Here is a 22,699-nt window from a genome sequence, read left to right as displayed (position 1 = left end):
TATTAAAAAAAAGAGATGGTTTGAGAATCAAATTTTTAATTCTTATCTGTTACGACATTTGATAAATCGTGTATTTTCAATGTTTGTCATTCGACAGTGCGCAGTTGTGTTTGCGCAAGTCGACATTTAACGCGCACGGAGAATACGAAGTACGAAATACCGAAATTTAATCACGCGCCCGCCTAAATTTTGCGCGCGAAATCTCACGTTTTCTTTGGGAATATCTCGGAATTGAAACATTGATGAATTGATTGAATTTGTTATTAGTACTAAATATTTCATTAGTCACTAAATCTAAATCGACTATAATATATATTAATATTATATATGCGAAAGTGACTTTGTTTGTTATGCTTTTACGTCTCCTTTTTTTCGCTGGAAAAACACATTACGAACCTCTTAAGTACTCAACCGATCGTCATGATGTTTTGCATACGCGTTGTCCACTGTCATCGTGTACGAAAAAATTAAAGAAGAGAACATAGGATACACTTCTCCCTTCGTTTGCGGGCGAAGTCCCGGGCTGAGACTATAAAATCAAACCTCTCGTTAAACATTCGCACTGGTATACCGTTTTCAGACGAAGCGTTTACAATGACCGCATTTGCACTCCTGACGGATTTATGACTACCTGTTGAATGAAACAATGTAGCGATTCTAACTCAACGCGCTGTTAACATTGAGGTTGCATTCTATGAGGCCTGGGTCCGTCTGCAGCTTGACTGTCGATTATTACCAGACAATCGGACGGTCGACTTCGTTTTAAATTCTGTATCCCTGAATCAGAAAACCTTATATCGCGTTTATCGTTTTTATTTATGACATTATTTATAACTTTATTTATTTTAATGTAATTTGGTAAATCAAAAAGTATGATATCCGATAGAACTGGCTACTTCATAACTCGTTCGATAATTAAACGTCTAACGACGATGAAGTATATTCCAAATATAGTAGAATGCCATAATTTTATATAAATAGATGATAAACATATTTACATTTTGTGGTTAAAGATTAAATTATTATAACGATCTAAGACGAATTCCAACACCGCAGTTAAATAACATCGCGTCAGTTTGCAATAAACAAAATAAATCCGACTAACACGGTGCAAGCGCTAGCGCTACACGTTGTGGCTGTGGACGCAATAAATCTTATCTGTGAACCACAATGCATCAATGCATGGAACTTGTGTGGCCGACCACATAAGGCAGCAACGAAAAAAAAATCACACGAATCCATTTTTCTCTAAGCTAACATTTCCGTAAAGGGAACCTTAACGATTTTTAGTTCCAAAATAGAATGTTCGACACATTGCAACGAAATAACCGGTCATATTTACCATCTTTGGTATGTATCTTGATTGGAAAGAAACATTCGATTTTATGTTCCAAACGAATTAATTATAGCATTCGGTTGGTATTTCTTAAAATGTGTTTAAAATAATCTATTTCTTGGTGTATAAAACACTATGGTGTATAAAATTTCGTCATTGAATAATTATGGTGTTGGTAAATCATTTGTTCCAGTTTCAAAGATTGTTCCACTAAGATTAAAAACAATTTAGTTGCAACATAATTGAGACTTAGTACTTTTAATGTCGTATGATGGTTGTCGTCATTAATCGATGCATCAAGTAACAGCCTGTTAATGTCCCACTGCTGGGCTAAGGTCTCTTCTTCCTTTTGAGCTGCTCCAATGCGGGTTAGTAGAATACACATCTGGCATTTTAATGAAATTAGACACATGCAGGTTTCCTCACAATGTTTACACGAGATGAATTATAAACACAAATTAAGCACATGAAAATTCAGTGGTGCAAGCCCGGGTTGGAACCCACGATCATCGGTTAAGATTCACGCGTTCTAACCACTAGGCCATCTCGGAATCGATGCATAGCAGTCGCTAAAATTGTGCAACAATTATTATCATACCCACACCCAAGAGTGTTCTTCAAATTGTAATATGAATCTTCTCAATCACCAGTTATTCTATTAAAACGTGTGTATACTGTGTGACCCAATGTAAAAACGGTTACGTATTGACGGTGTATGGAGTATATACTCGTTGTTTTGTCTGTTAGTGTCAATGTTTAAGCGAAGGTGATTTATCAGGTGGCTTTACTCGTACAGGTATACGAGTAAAGCCACCTAAAATATATTAATAAAAAAAAAGTTCATGATTTTAAAATGTATTTTATGTTGTATTTGTCGCTTCAGATAACAGTATCGTAATTGATATGTCGTCAATTTACTGATCTTATGTTTCTTTTCCAGGTAAGATAACTGTACTGTTTTCTGCGAAGTCTTACTCAATGCACTATTCCGCTCGGAGACGTTGCTCGAAGGTCAAGGTATGCAATGAATATCTGATAGAAATTAAGTAATCAACTACACATGTTGTATTACTTAAATAGCCTTTTTATCGATCCATAAAATTATATTATTTGTTTTTTATTATTGTGAGTATACTTGGAATGTATTACGACGCTCTTTTATTTTCTAATAAATCATTTTATATTTATCCTATAATTGTTTATTGGTAAATGTTTAAAATACCTTTAATTTACGTCGTAGTAGAAGCAAAATTATGTATTTTTTTTTTAATTTTTTCAATGTCACGTGCTATAAATAAAACAAAGGAGAATAATCAGTCCGTTATTTTTTTTCAATGCATGACGTGATTTGTAATTATGCAATGCGTCTCCTCTTTATTTCACCATAATCATATCTTACACGTACTACTATCATTTATCAGCCATTTCGTATATTAATAGCGCGAAGTTAATTAATCCAATCTTGAGAGTTTTTATAGCGTCTTAGCCTCGTGATTCTTTATAACTTAATTCAATGTAATAATAACATCAGAAAATAACACGGCATCCACAATTGCATTTCAACGAATCATTGAGACACAAAGCCACAATATTCACTCCGAGAGGCATCCGAGAGCATTAATCGATTTTGACATTTATTTACCGACGCTAAAGATCGTCTGTAATCGTTACCACGATTACGGGTCTTGTTGCATTTACAATACATGATATATTGGTTTGAACGATTCGTTTTGACAGATACACATTATCTCGTAGAGGGAATATATAGACGTTATTAGTTCAGCATCGGGCGTCTATTATCATTTTTGCCCCCGGCGAAGTTCGGCCCTGCGTCCAGTTCCTACAATTACGATTGGATGGATTATTAGTCTTACTACAGATAAAATATACGAAAGGACTACGTGGAAATCTTAGTTAGTATAATTCCTCATTTAAAACAAAAGCCTTTTTCATTTAGTGATGAATTTGCGGATATTTTTTGTGTGTTTGGTATAAAAGTTAAATATGCGACGAATTGAAATTTAATCACTCTCTTAAATAAGACGGTGAATTATTACATTAATCTTAATAATTAATATTCATATAATAATTACTTTTACTGTTTTTTGTTTAGTTAAAACCGTTTTCTTTTTGTAATTTTGTAAATGAGTCTTCTTTTACTTGAATAAATAAATAAATTATTATTAATTAATGCTAGTAAAATGGAGTGAATAGTGTGAGTAATGTGAGATGAGTGAATTTTAGGAATTTGCGCTATGATGAGATCAATTGAGAACGCGGACATAATCAAAATACCGGGTAATAAAAAACGATAAAGAACAATCCATGTGTCAATTTAGTGATATACCGATAGCGGCATGTCTGTCTTTTATTTTTCAATCGTGCGCCCGCGCATCTTGTCTCGAAACGGTATCGTTGCGTGCGCGGTTATGCAACTCGGGCGACGTCCTTGCGGGCGGCAGGGGGAGTAGGGGCGGGGGGCGAAGGCCGAGCCAGGGCGCCGACCCTGTTCGGTAACCACCCCGCTTTTTATGACCAGCCTCGGAACCAGTCGGGTCGGATCCTGTTGTTAATCGCTAGTATCGCAATTTTTTTCCTAGCTCCTAGATAAATCGTGCAAGGGTAATATGCCAGATGCGGTGTAAGGTAACATGGTACTGCGTTAGGAATGCAGATGCCGTGACTTTCTTGGGTTTACATTTTAAGTATGCAAATATATGTTAATTAGAATTACTACTAGATATACAACTCGAGTGGAATCGACACCAACTAAGAAAGATAACCGTCGGTGGAGCAACATTGTACGCCGCGTTCGTGTATCGACGTACGTAGTTATAAATACAAACGAGACATATTATACCGAACTCTAAGGATTCTTTTAGACTTAGTTCTAAGTATACTGTACGCTCCGATCCCTTCACCGTTTTGAAATATTCCGTACGATAAGGGCAGTTCGTGACTGAAGTTATGGCGAAATAACACGATGCAAGTGCGCGAGTGAAATACACGAATAATAAACGTTTAATTTCGAGAAACGATCGCATTATGTTGAAATAACGTCTTGTTCCTGTGTGACGGTAAATGTGTTGGTATACAACGGAATATTTTATTGCGCCTTTTACTTTTCAAGAACTGCTTTTAAATATATGTTAATTTATCTCGGAAATCTCTCAAAGTAATCATGGTTTTATCTATTCAATTGAATATATCGACAGTGTAATGGAATGCAATACAGTAGAAAGCTAACAAACTTCGGTTAGAATCATATAATTTCGCGGTGCGCCCGCGCCGGACTGCGGGCAACTTGCCGGCGCCGTAATAAATAACGCCGCAGATAGAACTGCGCAGCGATCGCGCTTGCTTTGTTTGACTTACATCTACGCCTCATTGTTCCTTGAATATCAGTGCGGATTAGAATTACGATTGTACCGCCTCGTGTATATCCAGCTTTACATAGCTACCATTTGAATATATAAATACTAAACGTCCGTAGTGCTCGATTCTGTTTGCTGTCGATAAACACTTTCGATAGAAGAATTTAATGCACATTCCTATTTGATCGACTTTTACATTATCTATAACACCGTATTTAAAGCGTTATATTAAAAATTATAACTGGCTTGGGTAGATATCAAGTAATATTTTGATGTCAATTAGTATATCTGTGTTTCTATATAAAGGACGATTAACCCCGTATAGTTGGTAAATTGCAGGAACAGGTCTCTCTTAATATGTACTAACTTTGATGAACATTCAAGGTCTATGATAACGTCATCGCCCTCAAGTCATCATTAGACTGTTCTCTTCATTAATAAAGAAACAAAAATAATTGTTCAATACATTATGTCTTGTCACATGTCACAAAACTTTTAAAAATATCAAGATTAAGTATCTTGACTATACGTATACTAAAACATTGTATCGCCTCCGATTACAAAATATTTAAACGACGCGTCGAGTTATGGCATTAAAAAGTGCTTTTACCACTTAAATATGAATTACGTTCCTCCATTTATATTCTCACGATACTCGGTTTCACTATCACTGAGCGCCATCATGTCGGATTAAGTAATGCGGTGCTCCAAAAGTATAATTTGCTGAACCTCTGTTTTATCCATTTTGTTGAATGACCAAGTTTCGTGTTTAGTACGAGACTATACGATAAATAAATTGTACTGCGGTTTGACGATCTTGATACTGTATAATATTATGTTATATCGAAAATAATTTAAATATTGTATGAATTGCTATTAGGTCCAATAAAATAATATTTGACTGTTTTAAAAATATAAAATTATTTATTATTTATTACGCTATTAATGGTTATATAATTTAAAATGTTCTCTTAAGTGATGTAATGCTGTGGCCTTGGTTGTTTTCATTTGATACTTTAATACTAATAATAATTAATTACATTGATTCGAAACAGTTGACTCTGTCGCGACGAGACATTGTATATGTCCAACTTCAAAATTGTCAGATTCAAGGCACTGCAATAATAATAAAATAAATTTAATAATTATAATATTTCGTAACGGTCACGTGTAAAGTTTTTATGTCTTACATGACATATTTTTGTTAATCATATAAATACTTACATACATATATTAATCACAATGATATGTTACCTTCATCTATATCGTATAAAAACCACACTGTTAAAATAATATAATAATATTGCTTCAGCTCCTCTCGAGGAGAAGGTATAGAGTATTCATGTGGTAGCGTTTCGTTCGACGCAAGCAGACTACCTCATGAAGTTTTTCTACACCATCAAATAAAAGATGAACTATAAAGACAAACTAAGCATATAAAAACTAGGCTTGGGAGGTTCACGTCTTCTAACACTTGGACAATTACGACTTTCTATGTGGTCAAATTCAAAATTTTGAAATGGCATAGTTCGTATCACAAGCTATACCATAATCTAACATTGAAATCTATAATGTTCTTTGTAATTGCAATTTCACGAATTCTCTAATGCAATCAGGTATGCAGTAAAATAATGGTACAATATACGTTATATTGCTCGATATATCTACGACTTTGTAGTTCAAGAATTTATATTAATTTTTTTAACGATATCAGTAAGAACTTTTTGTATTCAAAATAAAAGAAAAGAGCTTTACAAAATATACAATTTTTGGAAATGCTATCCAGGCAGATAGTTTAAAAGTGATGGTGAATTATTGCTACAATAAAAAATTAGCCAAATTAACGTTATTCGACATTGACCTAATACGGTTTAACATGTATTTCTGATTCGATATTTTCCTCATTACATCAGCGTGTTTACTATTAAGGATGACACGATAACAGTGCGCCTTTATAAGAATTGTCTTATCTTACATTTTATAAACGAATTCTTAGTAATAGATACATTTTATAGATAGGGTTGCACCTAAATTAATAATTAATTAAACGTTACCATTCTGTCAAAGTAATACTCAATTTTCTACACATCTGTCTCATCACAACAATCTACATATGAATATAACAGTTGACTTTAAAAAAATGCTTAGCTTAGTGATGATTCGTCATTACGAAATATTGACATCTTTTATCTTTCCGAATTACAAAGTTTTATTAAACGTAAGAAAAATATGACGTTTTACAAAAAAATAAAACTATAAAAAAGTCAAAATAAAATATGGATGTTATCAAAGCGAAACGGTTTACAAGATTAAGTATCTTTTAAGTTTTAAAAAATGAAATTTATACCTGCTAGGCACGAAATCGGCGGTGTCTTTGGCGTATTCGACGAAACATTAAAATTAGCTTCATTCACGAAGGTATCTTTAAAAACGTGAAGAAATTCAACAGCTATTCCGTTGTAACATATAGAATAAAAGAGAACTAATATATTTCTTTACAATAGTATTTTTTGTGACAAGGAAGCGATACGATTACATCTTTCTTAACGTCATCGACAAATGAAGACGGGTTTTTAATTAATACATTCTTTCATAAATACCAACAGACAAGGTAGGTATGTCTAGACGTTTCTTATAATTTACATTAGTACATAAAACGTTAAATAACGACGGGTATCCTTCGTTTGTAAGATTCTAAATTAATAGGACATTTAGATAGATATTTTCTTTAAATTCATTGCTTCGTATACAACACAGAAGAATTTTGTCGTTTAGATAAGCTAGCAATGAAAATGTTACATGACGAAGATTTCAAACCATATGGTTAGTGGTAAACGCCGGTCGGTGTGTCCTTCGCCCGGCGGGAACGGGTGGCCTTCGTCCCGAGTTCCCGACTCCTAAGCTAAATTTAGACCTGTGCCCTTGGGGATACGACGCGAAACAGGATTTATCGCCAGCCGGTGCAGGCCAGACCGTTTACAAATAAAAACTCTCTAAGAAACCTAATGTTAGTTGCTTAGTTTAAAGATTGTTGTTGCTGTATTTTAATGAAATTTATTGTTAGTGCTGTATATCCTTAGTTTCTACTTCTGATTTCGTACTTCTATTTTAATTTTATTTCATTTCGCTACCATTATGATTAGACAATAAATCCAATACTAGATATATATTCTTTCTATTAAAATTTCGTTCGAAGGAAATATAACAAATACAATTATATAAATATGCTTTCAAACAAACACAAATGTTTTAAAACTATTACTGCATCACATTTAAAAGTGCATACGGTATCGAATCTTAACATTAATGGGCCACGTGCGACGATATCCAGTAACAAAATTCACAGCATTCAAAAATAACTCTTATTGATTTACAATAATGATAGTTTTCATTAAACATGATTATGTCAGCATGATATTTTATAAATTCCAAGCTACAGAAAATATCACTAATGCATTTTATATATGGCAACTATAAAAATATGACGTATCGCGGTATACGCGTGTCTAATGTGAGTTCGATGTTCTTTGCAGCCTAATGGATGCACCGTGCTCCTATATTTGTGGAAAGGGCAGGGTTTTAACGTTATTAAAAATATTTAACACACATTGAGATTTTATTTAAATGTGTGCGTAGATATTTTGTCTGATCTTGCATGTTGTTAATGAAATGCTTATTTCGATATATCACAGAAAATATTAATTGAGCTAAGTATGTAACTCAAAATGTTAGTATTTTGCCACAAGTACAGTGGTTTATTTCGTCGAGGGAATCAATTTTGCATTTTTTTTAATTTATTTACATATTATACTAATTTCGACGAAGTTTATAATGTTCAACATTCAAATTGTTTGACCAATTATTTTTCACAATATCTTTGTGTCTATTAAAGTGACACTTCATTAGTGAGATTCATTGCACAAATATTTCGTTGTGCACAAACAAAGGGTGCACGTGTCGAGCACGCATTCAGCGCAAGCTCTTAACCACTGGGGATTTGTATAAAAGTAACAGTACTTATAGCGAAATGTTGCACTATAGAACTTTAAAGTCTATGATAGTGTATATAACGCACGTGACGAATGCATAATCCGCGGCGCCTCGATGGCGCCCAACGTGGGACATCATTCCAATCCAATTTGCGTAAAATGTAAACAAACTTGAAGCAATAAAAACTGTTAAAGTACTTATATTATATAACAATGAAAAGTGATGGCAAACATTTATATTTTATATAAAATACGGATAACTTTACGAATTAATATTATCGTTTATTCTCTATAAAAGTAATTAAGAAACAAATTTCATTTTGACAATGTCTTTTGAAAATAAAACTTTTTACAATCCTCGTGGGAAAGATAACGGTTTGACACTATTGTGAACGCGTGTAAACGTTGTAACTGTTAATTTAAACATCATAAACTGAGAACGTCATATATATGCACACTCGAAACGGTATTTTTCTCGTGTTTTTTAAATAGTACAGAATAAATTAACACCTACGTACATTTCATTATTAAGTATACATGTATAAATAATAGTGCTCGTAAATTTTACAATGATCATAATAAATTATCTTAAAAATGTATTAACTTCGCATAAATTGCATCTTTGTAGCTGAACATTTTTTTCTTTTCAATTTCCGCTTGAGCAAAATATATTTTCCCCATCTCTTGTAATGGTTTCTCTGATAAAATATATTCAGGTTACTTCGTACTTTGATTATGACCTCACAAGGCGAGGGTTAATTGAAATTATTACAATAAAATGATATAGATTTAAGAATAATAGAAGCGTTTTTAATAAATGTATTAAGTTGTAATTATCTAAAAAATGGCAAGACTGTTAGAACAAGATTTCATATAGCTTACAACTTGCAGTGTAGTAATTATTTTGCATAAAAGCCGAGAGCAAGAGACTTTGAAGCCTCCTCTAGTTGAGAGAGTAAATCCACTTTTACGAATACAGAAAAAAATATGAATGGAAATAAAAAATAACATTTAACTTTGCAAACATTATTATCACTAGAAAATCTAAAACCTTGACTTTTTAAAGTTATTCGTTTCTTTTCATCTACTTATTTAAGACATTATTCTGTTTGTGGAGTAGATGGTATTTCGAAAAGCTGGTTATAATTAGATTGACTTTGCTTTTTCAAAGCTTTCAAATTTATATTATTTCAAAAATAGAATACAAATTCTTGAAAGCATATCTTGTAACTTAATGTGTTCAAATATGGTCAATTGGTTAATATTTCGGTCAACCTTGCCTATTTGTTTGTTTACCTATCGGTCAACCGCAGTTTTTCTCAACTATAAGAAACACAATAGTGTGTCGTTCGTGTAAATTATCAAACCAAACAATAAAAGCTTAAACAAACCGCGTAAATCACGTTGGGCAATTATTGCTGTCATTGATTTGCAGTCGCAACGCGGTGTCGTTTCCTCGTAACTCAACCACGTAGAACATAAATCGATCCGTGTCTAATTTTGTGTGGGCGGCAGAATATCGTTAGCTTCTGTCGGATGTTAATAAACAATACGCGTGACGCGTCAACTCGATGTGAACTTGTGGCGATTGTTATAGCAATAATCGCATTAAATTCATGTGTCTAATTGCATAAGTATTATTATTTTCTATGTCAACGTCATTAGAGAATCGTTGGCGCTTGTCGGTAATATTTTTTGTCAACAAAACGTTTTCTATTAATCGAGGCAAAGGAGAGACATTGAAAATAAACGAATGTTTATTTTATTACCGAGAAACTTAGTCTTGTTAAATAAGTTAGTAGTAAAGAATAAGTTATGTTAGAGGTCGGCGGTACATTAAACGGCGGTGCTTTCTCAGTAGGCTGTAATAAATTCCAGTATGCCGGTCTCGTCCCAAAACGTAGCAGATCGAGTAGGGCGTCGCGTAGGTGAAGTTTTCAACATTCTACCGATCGTATCAGATTCCTAACTGTTCCTCCGCATGGGCCTCACACTTCACCGCTGACACCGATACGGGAACCGCTTTGATAAAAATTATATTAAATTCACTCGATCTGTGTCGGATCTTTAATTTGAAATACCATAGGATTACGCAAGCGACCTCCGTTGGCGCCGCTTCTTATGAAATTAGAATATCTAGACTATGTAAATTTGTATTGTTTCGAAACATAATTCGTTGTTGCGTTTAATTATAAAGTCGTATCGGCGTAGTTTTTATTTTTTTATAACATCGTGATTATTTATATCCTTTTATCTGATAGTATTAGCCTATCTGTATGTACTGAGTCGAAAGTGCGTAAAACAGTAAGTGTAATTACAGGCACAAGGGACATAAAATCTTAGTTCCCAAGGTTGGTGGCGCATTGGCTATAAGCGATGGTTGACATTTCTTACAATGCCAATGTCTAAGGGCGTTTGGTGACCACTTACCATCAGGTGGCCCATATGCTCGTTCACCTTCCTATTCTATAAAAAAAAAAAACTATTTTTGTGTATTAAAACTTGTATTGTTTTAACATTTTAACGTAATTGAAATGAATACTACTTATACTACTAAAATAAATGAATGCTTAGAAATATATTAATGAGCCAATGTATTTACCACCACAAAAAAATAATACATACATATGATATACTTTTAATATACTCAATATAAATTAGTTACTTATATATTATCTATATATTTTGTATTCTTTTAAACCTGTAATATAATAACTCTTCATATAGTACACAGTTGTTATGTATCGTGTCTGAATGTGACGCCGAGCTTACCTATGTACTTACGTTTTTTACACGACTGACGTTGACACTCCTCTGTGACGTCGCAGACATTGTTTATCCTACGGCTTCACTTACAAGAATAATAGTCGTAAACAAGCGAGACGCGAATCGAGGAAGACATTAATTAAGCCGTGTTTTTGTTACGTTGATTAACAATGTTTTTTTTTTTTTAAACGAATTCATCGCTATTTTTATTTTTATGTTGCGCATGTTTACGGACGAATATTTAAAATTTAATAAAAAGTAGATGGTAATGTTGATATGCGAGAATAATGAGGTATTTAATGTGCCGGTTGTTAACTAAATGAGACAAGTTATTGTAGATTATAAATATAGTAGCCGGTCAACTTCGTACAGATAAAAGAAGGATTTCATTGCGAGATAGTATTTTAACCAATGCGATATAAAGTTTCGCCAACATATTCGTTCGTACTGTGCTGGTGTATCGTACGATATTCTTGCGTATTTAGTCGAATATATAAATATATTAAATTTATCAAGAGGTGCTGGGAGACTGAAAATTTAAATTGTGAAAAATCATAGGAAATAAGTCTAAACCTAAAAAAATCTGGAAGTACGCTTGTTTGTACAATTACTAACCGTTTTAATTAATGCTACCTTAAATTGTGATTACTCCATAAACATCAAAGGTTTCGTATAACTGACATATAAATCATGTTTCAACATGTTTATTCACTGACGTTACCGCAATAATAACCATCTAGGTACATCCGCTAACAGAAACCCCAGGGGCTCATATCCCGCTAGACAAAGTAAGACGACATCCCTGTAAGCCCTCTGATGAATATTGCGATTGAGTGCATCCCACATACAGCCCTCTCCATACTTATACTTACATACTCATCATCATTCAACCCCTGCACATTGTTGACGAATTATTTTATCATATATTCGATATGGATAACTTGATATGACATCGTGAAATTATTAGATCTCTTGACTTATGTCAGGAATAAATAAGATGTTGATGTAACGGTTTAGACAAATATATATGTTTTATTATAATATTATTCTGTTGTTCATTTATTGGATTTTTTTTGTATTTCTCGTTATAAGTACGGATGTAACTGTCTCCACTTGACTGCTGTGTAGATATCACTTCTCTTAGAAAATGAGGCGAAGCTTATTCCACCACGCTAACCCACTGCCACTGCAAATGCAAGCTGGTGGATATAACACGTAAATCTGAATATAATTACTTACCTATATAAGAGTTATTTATATTGTAAACAGAATTAAACAAAGACAATATATTTATTGTAAAATTCATCGAAATATATAAACAGCGTCATCCTTCTATAAATATTATTAATGACGTAACCAAATCAATAAAAGACAATATTATTTTGTAAAATAAATTGCAACGGTACGTTACAATAATTTATAATTTAGACGAAATATGAATTGTGGTATTTCCAACATTGATTTCGACCAACGTTTATTATTTGGAAATAAACATTTCATTCGTAGATTTCATCAATCGCTTTGGTGTATGCAAGAATTGGCAGCATTGTTGTAATTGTTGTTGTCTTTGACGACAGTGGTAAACGAACGATATATTAATAAAATTTAATTTTATGTATTCGTATTACTTGTGAAACTAAAAAAAAATTATTTACAGGATAAAAAGTAGGAATATATTTTGGACTCAGATAAAAGATATATCCACGTGAAACGTAATACTAATAAACCGCTTTTTTGTTTGTAATAATTAGTTTTGATATTTTCGCATTCTTAATTAATCTTTTTAAAAAGTATTTTTTGTACAGACTGTTTGCCTCATGATTTAATTTTTTATCAAAATTTTATGTTGCATAAATTAAACACTTACGAGTAGTTTAAGTTACTTTGAAGGTTTTTATTGCAAGTATTAAATTAATGTGAAGAACACATACGTAGCCTACCAAAGGTCTTGTAATATAGTGCCTACTGTTTATCATTGCGAAGTAGGTACTTACGGAGCAAATAATGATATTGAATTTATGTTTCCTCATATAATTTGTTTTAGAAAATTATTATATAGGGATATCCACTTCTCACCACTTAACGGTTATTGTAAAACATGGTTTTTTATACTGAGAAACAAGTTGATGACATAACTATGAAGATCGTTGATGATCTTTTCCTATAAATGTGTTAAAAATTAAAAAAAATATTGTTATATCGATTCAGTAATGACGACCTGACTTTGACTTACTTGACACTAATAAGTATTAAGTCCAAAGGTCTTACCACCAAAGCTGTTCGTTATAAGGACTGCTGACCTGTGACTTAGTCTGATAGCTTATCAATGGGTGCAGGAACAACAGCACGTTATCCGCGCACGCTCTATCACGGCGCAACTGTTGTACTATCGGTCGATGACCTGATGCCACCTTTGATTACTGGCGCTGTACCGTTCTAGATGCTAATGGTGAGATACTAATGGCTTTTGGATTAATTATAAATGTCAAATTTGTCATTCAATCGATATTCTAGTGGTTTTGTCTATTTGTATTTGTTTTCTGTTGTACTGCGGAACTAGGTTTATACAGGCTAAATTATTTGTGACTCTTTATAACTTAGAATCATGTTGCCTCAATCGTGTTACTTTAATATTTGAACAGGGAGTCTGGTGACTCGCGCTCTCGGTATCATTCACTGCAATACACTATGACAAGTTACATAAAACGTTGATGGCTATTTTTATCCGTCAGAAAGCAATTTACCGCGATTACGTTCAAAGCAAAATTCCACATTCTCATCTCCGCAAATGGGAAATTGATATAGAATCTCGTAAAATAAAGCTGTAGCCGCTGCTTTACGACCAATCTCGGTCGGTCCTGGGTCCTTTTTTGCGGAGCCCATTCACTCTTTCGTACGATTAAGTTTATTAATAGTTTTTGCTATCACAGAATGCCTGAATACGTCGTTTATACGCAATTAGACTCTCATTACCCGTTTGTTTCGCCCACGTCCTTTTAATCAGGAGATTGTTTTTTTTTTTATTTCACATAATTTACTTGTAAGTGGGTCTTTGAATGGAAGTTTATTACGGGTTTGCGTGTTTACAATGAAATGACATGTGGCTTGATTGTCGAAAGGGTATAGTGGGCGTTTACTATCATTTTATTTTGAAGAACTTCATTATTCTGATCTGTTTTATATGAATCCAAAAACTTTATGTTTATCGTTTTATTTCTTTGATAATTGTGTTTATCTTGTTGATTGTTTGTGCTTTTTTATAAACAGTAGCAAGGTAATATACTTCTGAATTACTAACAAGCACCGTTAATAATTGATTAAAAAAAGCGTCAAATATCTATCTGTCAATTACAACTAGCTGTTTAGCCGTGAGTTACGATACTCCAAGTATATTCACACAAATTATCACAGAAATACAATATTTGATAAATAGCTCGCAGTATTAGAATAGCCTTCATATACGCATGTAATGTCCACATCGAGAATACTCAATTATAAATATTTTCGGTTAAATGTCTTACTGTATTGTATTGTTGATTGTATATTTGTAGTCAGTTTTGTAGACTAAATAAAAAAAAGCTAATACAAAATCATGATTGATGGATTATTCGATTAAACCTAACATTGTAAACACAGCTTTTAAAATGAATGACCAATAACAACAGCAACCTGTAATTTCAGCAACATTTAAGTTTTTAAAGCGATGTTTATGGAGTTTCCGTTCCACCCCCGAATGAGAGATTATAACTTAGTTTACATGTCTATGGAATTTACCTCTATTAACCAGCTATCGAATGACTCATATGAAAACCCTTGACATGGCTGAAGGTTGTATTGTTTTTCAATATTATTTATTGTGGTGAGAGGTAAAGGTTTGTTTACTCGTCTTGTATATTATTCCAAAAATTTTAATGAAATTTGATACTGAGATACCTCGAACACAAGAATAAACATACATAGAGTATTACTGATAATCTATGGACTGTTTGTATAGGAATTGTGTCATTGTATAGTAACTACTTCATCATCACAATAACACGCGACCGAAGCGAGTGATTCTCTCACTTAGTTGCCATCTAAAACCAACAATGTTTTCTTATAACATATAACTTTTCGAGTTATAATACTTGTAATATTATATTATATTTTTTCTTCTCTCAAAACTCATATAACTTTAAATACAGTACCATACAAATGAATCGGTTATGTGCCGTGTCACGGCTAGCAACAATGAGGACCAACTATGAAACCAGGACTACGAGGGATCATTGTTGTTCACTTAGAAAACTGGATAACATGGAAATGTGATATTTCAGAACTTTGGATGCAACATTTAATAGTCTTAATTCATATAAAACTAAAGATTATATAACATTTCTAATCGTGTTCTCGTAATCAAATAGCTATTTTTTACTCTATAGGATTATTTTATGTTGTTGGACATCATATCTATTATGTCCTCTGTTCTGAGGTTACGGTTATTGTGCAACTCGGCCACTCTCTCACCTCTTTGTTGTGTCTCCGACGACGTAGTATCGTGCTAAATTGCCACATTCACTGGGATAAATTACTTAACCTCATAACGCCATAACATAGACCTGGGCACGATCCCGTGTTACCGCCTCCACGATTCTGAGTTAAAATATGTTGCAACGGCGCCATCGTAACATCAGACGCGTTATTTAGACAATTAGCAACATTTAACGTGCAACTGCTGTTGAACCGTTTCTCCGGAACTATTAAAATACGCTTGAGGTATGTCGCTCATACCTCTTTCTAGTATAAAAAGTTCTCGTCGACAGCGACGCGACTAAAAATAAACGTCCCGCAGTCGGCGATGTTAATGAAGACGACAACCGGATTGTAGTTGACAGCTGGGCTTCGGCTGATGAATTACGGAGGCTAGGTCGAGTGCCGCTTGCACTCCATCATAATGAAAACATCGATGTTTAATTTATCAATCATTATTTTAATACAAATCTTTTATTTCATTTACCTATATATCAAACAACCAAAATTCAATCTCTCAACTCTTATTAAATTAAAAAATGATATCTATCGTCAAACGTTAACATGCTGCAAGTTTTACAAAAATATCGCAAAGGTTAAACATTCAAATGGCCATGTACTTTCGATTTCGAAACCTCAATCCTTTGGTTCGATTTGATCCTTCTCCCAATGTATTCAACGCTGTTACAGATAAGTCTCTTGGTTTCTGCTAATGACAATCGTTACCGATCACGATTCCTTTCGCAAAGGTGAAAAATGCGCTGAGAATGCCACGACTTGTCATTTCGCAGTCACGATCTACGACCGCGAAATGTCATCTTAGGTGTAAACGTAACGCACGGAGGTAACATTTTCCTATTACGAGGTATTCGTATTGCATCACGCCTTTGTTGCTTTATTGCGTTTCTGTTCTACATAATTGTGTTGTTATAATATATTGAAATTTTGTATTTTATTTTTATATTTGAATTTTCGCAATTATTTATATTCTAGATCAAACAAAACGTTCGCTTTGTGTCGTAATGGTATTAACCTATTTTGCTTAAGAAAAAAAAATGAAGTTGGAGATACATCTTAGATTTTTAAGTTCTCGTGTCAAACGACAAGGTTTGTTAACGAAAGTATTTAGTAAATAAATAATTATTCTGTGTCAGGTTTGTACAGAAGCCAGTTAAAATGACAATTAATTTAATCAGACGTCAAGGAGTGCAAATTAATCTGTTCAAAAACAATAAGAGTTATAAAGTGCCGTAGTAACCGAATTTGGCGCAAATGGCCTTGGGCGTCCCTCGCTGCTGTAGCGTAGCTTCTTTATCGTCTCTAATAACTACCTAAATGCTTCCTTGTTCACAAAACGAGACATTGATTGATAATGATTAACGCATAACATCAGCATTTGTTGACATTAGTTATTAATAAGAATATAATATTAGATTATCGAATCAAATAAAAAATATATAATGTATAATAACTTTATTTTTTACACACGGTCGTCTGTTCCTATATAGGCATAACAAATGCCTGTGTTTATAGGTAACATATTTTCATATAATAAAGTCCTCCAGATCTATTTCGGCCACGGCGGCCAATCTCAAGAGAAATTAGCCAACTGCGCAGGAGATATGTGCAAGTGCACAAGTGTTTGCGCAAACACTGGTGTACTCTCTCTTCCCTCGCTCTCATAATACGATGGGACGGCAATCTGACACGACCGGAAAGAGTTCAGGCACAGGACCAACGGCTTTACGTGCTTTCCGAGGCACGGGAGTGTACACACTACCAACTTCCAGACTCTTTGATGCTACTGAGAATATAATATAACATAATTACACAGATTTAATATACATAATACACAGATTTGGGGCGCTAATCGAACCTGCAACACCGGAGCGGAAGGCAAGGCTGCCAATTGCGCCAACGGACCAGTCAAATAATTATTTATCCAATACAATTTATAGTGTTTTTCTTAAATGGCTCGGTGCTTGGTTATGGGCTATCTATATTTCCTCTACGCAAGTTATTCTGTTCCCTTATTGGTAATGTCGTGAATTTAAGGCTAAGGGTATGCTCCCATTTCCCATTTTGTAATGGCTGTGCAGGCAGAATAGTAATTAAGAAGGTCCGTAAGAAGTTACCATAGATGGCTGCGTAGTGTGTTCGCACGCTCCACATTGTATGGGCTCGCGCAATGCGTATAAAGTACGGGCACGTTCGTCTACGTGCAACTTCGATACATCAGACAAACATATGTACTCGTACTATTCTAGCATCAATTACAACGAGATAGAAACTATTTTTGCTTACTCTGATTTGTTTGGGCCGTGCAGCGATAGTTGTGTATACATTGAACCCAGTTAAAAAACTACGCGGAAATTTTAAGGGAATAATATTTATACTTTTTTTCGTGTATAATATCATCATTAAGCGTGTCTATTTAGGATAATTCGAACTGTTGTAACGCTTTTTTGTTATTATGCACATAATGTAACGAAAATGACGTATTATTTCTTATATGTGTAGTTTTCTTTTATTATTTAATAACGTTACATGTAATTTTGTATATTAACTTTGAAAATATGCGATAACACCAAGCGATGGTCACGGTACAATACACTTTAATTAAATCGCCTGTCGCAGCTTTGTCTGATTATATTTTTTATCTATATAATACTTGCACAGAGAAAAAATACAGCAAAGCGTACAGATAAGATTAAACGAGTCGGTATACCACAGATAATGAAGCGGCCCCATTTTTTTTTTCTTGTTCATGCAGTCTCACGAAAGCTCGTTCTTGTTTCTGAACCGCGAATACCTTCATATTTTATTATTTTTTATCATTTATTTTTTACACAGATAAAAAATTTTGGTAATAGACCAGCTGTTACAGTACTACTGCTGCTACTGTACCTTTATATGATACTTACATAAATTGCAACTGATCGCTTATTTCAAAATGATCAAGCAAATCTATCATCTGTCTGGGATGTGGATTCCACCGAGAAGAAATAGCAAGAAATTAAGTCGTTACACTTTTTACAACAATACTAATTATTAACAATTAAATATATAAATCCTGCAAAAAAGTAAACAAAAACACAAAATACTTTTTTAACTGGTATTGAATAATACGCCTTGTCTATCTATGACTTTTTTAATTAAACTTTGTATTAATTGACAAATATAATTAATTACAAGCAATTGGGCGACCGAGCTTCGCACGGTTCTAATAATTAGTTTTTTTTTTTTTAAAGATTGAAAAAAAAAATCCAAATTGTTAGAGCTGTTTCAGAGATACAAAAATATATATACAATAATTGTTCATTTAATATTAAAATATATATGTTGTAATTAAATTATTGCAGCAAAAATATCGCCAACGTGATTAAAAATCGGTAACTTAACACTAAAGAATACTACTGAGACATCAACACTGGCGCCTAATGAACTTTGTCGCCAGTGACGTCATGACTTCGCTTCCGGTAACTCGCTGACATGCTACATATTGTCAAACACTCGGCTTCATCTGTCCTTTTAACTTCGACTCAAGGATCAACATCATTAACTGTTTAAGTTAATGACTTTCGTCAAACTTTTCTGTATTTCACCGTTACGATATTTAAAACATTTTAAATACAATTATAAAATGTTTTTACCTTTTTCGTATTTAATTCAAAAATAAACCTTTTTTAACATATTTTTATATAAATTGGCTTCCGCCCGCGGCTTTGCCCGTGTGTTAGAGGAAGAGGCAGGTGTTAAGTGCCCTATGTTATTTTCTATATCCTTGATAACGTGTATGCAAAATATATGATGAGACGTCGAGCAGTTACGACGGGAAACAGTAACAAACAAAGTCACTTTCACATTTATAATATTAGTTAGGTTTAATGTGTCATAAGTCATGTCTTATTTACATAAATTACCTTCATTTTTATTATCGAAATAAGTTCAGTATGTGAAACAAGTGGAGCCAAGAGGTGGATAGTGGAACAGTAGTGATAACTAATATATAAGTACTTATATACTCTAGTCATCACTACATAATCAACAATATATGACTACTATTGAAATCCTCGAGCTTGGACTTATTTGTTTCATTTTGTCGATATAGCAATGTCAATAGCGTGTTTCTTATATATTTATTTTAATATAATAAATATTATGTTTGTGCTAAATCTCTTCACGTCATAATCGATATTTAATCAAAACAAAGTCAACGTCGCGTCACGAATCGATTCGACGCGACCCGACGCTTTTCCCCGAGACGGTTGACCGCTCGAACTGGATTTACCTCGAGGCAATGTAAATAGAAAATGTGAAGTTACAACGAAATATCAATAGAAAGTTTTATAACTTTTTAAAACTCGGTTTTCATATTCAACAATGTAGCTGAACAAACACAGCGGGTTTGATTTAATTGACCAATATTTGCTTGCATATAAATGTTTGAATGACATTTGAACAATTGCTGTATAAGGACGAGAAAGTTATACTCATAAATTAAAGATCCCGTCGCCAGTATTGATTGACTGTTTATACGATAGCCGGTTATCAAAGCTGTTATATAGAATATGCCAGCGGTTTCCCAATAATTAATCACGTTCCAATTCCGTCTGAACTCCCGACCTTTGCCCAATATCCCCGTCACGAAGGACCTTGGTTACTGGTCCCGAGGCGGTCTTTCTAATCGTGACCAGCCCGGCCCGACTCGCCCGGCCTTCGGTCGCCGCTCCCTCCAAGATAACTATCTCGTAGAGGGAATTGTATGCACAAATGTTTTGCCAATATCGCCGTATTGTTTATGAATAGATTTAATAGTGTATTTAACTGTTGATGCGAAGAATAGAGGATATTCTGCGCTTTATTTTTTGAAATATGATAACATAATTTTAATATTCATTTTTTAAGCCCACTATATATGTTTATGTAAATATCATGGTTGATGTATTCACGCGTAACTAATGATTTAAATATTCAATTCGAATTATTATTAAAAATTTGGAATTGACGTATAGAAATTTTATGTTTTTTATATATTTATAAATGTATACAAAAAAATAAAAGCCGAGATGGCCTAGTGGTTAGAACGCGTGAATCTTAACTGACGATCGTGGGTTCAAACCCGGGCAAGCACCACTGAATTTTCATGTGCTTAATTTGTGATTATAATTCATCTCGTGCTTGACGGTGAAGGAAAACATCGTGAGGAAACCTGCATGTGTCTAATTTCATTGAAATTATGCCACATGTGTATTCTACCAACCCGCATTGGAGCAGCGTGGTGGAATAAGCTCCAAACCTTCTCCTCAAAAGGGAGAGGAGGCCTTAGCCCAGCAGTGGGACATTAACAGGCTGTTACTGTACTGTATACTCAAACAGTTATTACTACTTAGGACGGCTTCTATATTAACTTAAATGCAGTGTTAGTATATGAAGGGATGAGTGCTACGTTAGCGTCTAATTATAATGAAAATCCCTGCAATAATTAATAGTATCATCTTTGCTTTTAAAACCATATTTGCACAGCACGAAGTCGAATTAAAATAATTGCAAGTCAGTATTTTTTATTTTCAATAGAATTATTTTTGTCACACCGTTAAATCGGAGCACTTAAATGGATTGAAGTGGGTGTTACGGATAAACCTCGAGATATAAAACTCGAGATATATCTTAATCATTTGCAACAATAACCTCTGTATATTATTCGCCAAGGTCTCACAATTCCAAAGGTTCATGAGTTGTTTCTAATTCAGTATGGGCGTTTAATGGGTCATTGATTGCCGCTCAGCGATTCGCTCTGCTTTGTGGATGCGGAAACATTGCCCGCCACGAATCGGTTTTGACATCGACTTCAAAAGTGTGACGAACCTTGAACTTGGTTGGTTTTAAATAACTCGATGCGGCAACAATGCATTAAATAAAATAGTTTTGATTGGCTATTTTTAGCTGCAACTGCTGCCTATAGGTATATAAGAGAATGTTTTTTTTTCTGGAGTCGGGGTAGCCTAGTGGTAAGAACACGTGCGTAAATTTTAACCGAAGAGTGTGGGCTCAAACCCAGGCAAGCATCACTGAATTTTCATGTGCTTTATTTGTGTGTATAATTCATCTCATGTTCGGCGCTGTAGGAAAACATCAAGCATGTATCCAACCCAACCAACCCAGAGCAACATAGAGGAATAAGCTCCGATCATTCTTCTTATAAGGGAGAGGAGGGCTTAGCCCATTTGGCGTTACATAATTATATAATATAATAATATTGATATAAACAAGTTTAGACGTATTTCATTTTACACCTTATTTGAAGTTGATGATATAATATGTTATAAGATGTTTATATCATATATTTTATTTTAACGGTATTTTATTGTTACTATTCGGTTTCTGATATTCATATCGATGGTGTTAGAGAATGTGATGCCAGCGAAGTCTCTCGGTTACACTTTGCCGCTTTTTATTCAAACCAACCCAGTAAGAGTAAAATGTTATAGGGTTGCTGTTTTTATATACGAAATATAAAATCGGTAAATATCATCGTTTAATTGTTATCTGTTTACTGTGCCTCATTATAAAATGGACTAATCAGGTTTTGCAAATTTATTATTGGATAACGTTTGTTTTTAAATACCAATTATCCAAAATTTTGTTTATTCTAGATTGATTGTAATGTAAATTGTATAATGAAATTTATTATTCTTAATAATAAAAAAATTAACTAGTTTGAG

The 22,699-nt window shown here is 33.6% G+C and overlaps 1 protein-coding gene across 3 annotated transcripts in view; it reads left to right on the top strand.

The window, feature by feature from the left end:
- LOC126770190 (serine/threonine-protein kinase 17A) overlaps positions 1-22,699 on the top strand; it is a 170,518-nt gene that overhangs the window by 71,904 nt on the left and 75,915 nt on the right. The window lies entirely within an intron of this gene.

Source organism: Nymphalis io, chromosome 8, assembly GCF_905147045.1.
Source record: "Nymphalis io chromosome 8, ilAglIoxx1.1, whole genome shotgun sequence".
NCBI lineage: Eukaryota > Metazoa > Arthropoda > Insecta > Lepidoptera > Nymphalidae > Nymphalis > Nymphalis io.
This window is presented reverse-complemented; position numbering and strand designations above follow the sequence as displayed.